This window comes from Lampetra planeri, chromosome 51, assembly GCF_965212315.1.
Source record: "Lampetra planeri chromosome 51, kcLamPlan1.2.h2, whole genome shotgun sequence".
NCBI lineage: Eukaryota > Metazoa > Chordata > Hyperoartia > Petromyzontiformes > Petromyzontidae > Lampetra > Lampetra planeri.
The window spans coordinates 8,155,716-8,158,285 of record NC_136157.1 but is presented as its reverse complement, the minus strand read 5'-3'; positions in this window follow the sequence as shown (position 1 = coordinate 8,158,285).

Genomic DNA, 2,570 nt, shown 5'->3' with positions numbered 1-2,570 from the left:
GGAGCCCGCCCATTGAGATTACCTCTAGGCAAGTTCTGAATAGCCATGGTTCATGGGAACACATCACTCTACACCATGGGGGTTGTTGTTGTTGTTGCAAATGATACCAAAATCATGCGCAGCCCTGACAACCCTCTGCTCAATGAAGGCCTTCTAGCCATCGAACAAAGGCGACGGTCACCGCAACGCGCGGCGCTTTCAGATGCGCTTCTGCGGCCGTCTGGAACGCTCTTCCTTCCGATTTTAGGAATCCACCGGGAGAAATAAACACGCGCTCGTTTTGGTGGTTAGAGGAATGGCGCTTGAGAGCCCATTGGTTTGGCTTTGGCCAAGTTTATTGCCCACGGCGCACCCAGCATACGAACGGACGGGTGCCCAGCGGTTAGCCAGTCGGCAGACTGCGGTGTGGACGAGAGGGGGGGGGGTTGTCTGGGTATCTACAAAACGTCGGGCCCCTGAGTGTGCGGATTGTCGCTGGTCGACTTTACCTCTCTCCGCGGGCGATCGGGGCCAGCGCGACGCAGCGGAGACGCCGCGGCGTGGAGGCGGCGTGCGGGGAGAGGCGGCGGAGGAGGAGGCGGCGGGTTCTGAGCCCTTCGCGCGCTCACGAGTCTCATGACGGTCACAAGACGCCCCTCCTGGCTCCCATGCAACCCCCACCACCCCCACCACCATCACCCCCACCATCTCCACCACCACCCTCCACCACCACCCCCACCACCCCCAACCACCACCACCACTACCCCCACCACCCCCACCACCTCTAACCACAACCCCCACCACCACCCCCACCACCATCCCCAACCACCACTTCCACCACCACCACCCCCACCTCCACTCCCACCACCACCTCCACCACCTCTAACCACAACCCCCACCACGCCCACCACGAACCACCACCACCCCCACCACCACCACCACCCACACCAACCACCACCCCCACCACCTCCACCACCCCCACCACCACTACCACCCACCACCACCACCCCCACCACCACCCACACCAATCACCACACCAACCACCACCCACACCAACCACCCCCACCACCACCTCCACCACCCCCACCACCACTACCACCCACCACCACCACCCCCACCACCACCCACACCAATCACCACACCAACCACCACCACCACCCACACCAATCACCCCCACCACCACCTCCCAGTGCCCCTTCGCATCTCACGCACCGACGCACGCCGACCCCTGGCGACCAGACGCCACGTTTGAGTTTACTCACGCTCCGATTACATTTTCACTTGCGATGTTGGGGCTTTGTTTGTTTTTTCATCACTCTTTCAGATGCGCTTCTGCGGCCGTCTGGAACGCTCTTCGTTCCGATATTAGGAAGGCACTGGTGCTGTTCACTTTCAAATCATCTCGATTTAAAACTAATTTCTTTCAAACTGCGTTTTGTGTTTAGTTGTTGTCCTTCACCCGCACTTTCGATTAGCACGGTTGGCTACGTACGGTGCGAAAGAAGTTCAACAATGGTCTTGTTTTACCTGGTAAGGCCCACCACTAAGCTACGTATCTCTTATTTTAGAAGCGACCTGACCACAAATGATAACGACGTGGATTATCACCATCACGTGGAAATGTACAGCAGCCAAATACTCTAAACGCGTGATGTTCATTCTAAGTGTGGAGGGAAAAACCGGAGGACCCGGAGAAAAATCCACGCGAGCACTGGGAGAGAGACACGCAAACTCACAGGCGTCATACATACACCACGGTTTCTGGGTACAGGACAAAAGGCACAACACGCCAAGCGGCCAGTAACAAACAGCACTGTGAATATTCTTTTGGTTTTTCGGTAGATAGGTTCAAAGAAAACGTCGTCGTTTTTTGTAATTTTTTGGGTATTTTCTTTGAACCTATCTACGTGACTTTACCGACAGTCCCAAAGAATATGAATTCCAGCAGTCACGAAAGCTTTAAGTGAATAGCAACGAATCTTGAATTTAACGACATTTGTAATAACTTGTCGATGTTGTGAATATTTAGATAGGGGAAATCATAAAGCTGCAAAATGACTTACAAAGTAAAGTACGAGATATTTCCAGGGTCGAATGGGAGGATTAATACCGACGCCGGATCAGCAGCTGATGGCATGAAGTCAGTGCCGGATTACCCTCTTAGCACAAGTGGCTACCAATGTAGCTACGGGCCCCGCACTTTCAAGGGCCCCGCGCTAAATACTTTCAAGCTATCAACTCCGGTTCAGTGATTCTGTACTTGCTCTATTACTACAGTACTATACCGCCTTCAACTTTTTATGAACGACGGGGTGTTTAATGTTAGCGATTTGTCGTATTATCCGGCTGTATAGAAAATGAAAAAATACAATTACTTTACTATGCAAGTAAAACATTTGTGTTTTAATATTTGTGTTTTTATTTATTTAGGGCCCCTTTATAACATATGCTACAGGCCCTGCACTAGCTTTATCCGGCACTGCATGAAGCCCCTGTGTGGACAGGCAAAATACCCTCAAGCCAAGAACATCACGCACCGTATTGTGCGAACACGAGCACGTAATGCCGACTGCACAAAATTAAACAATGAA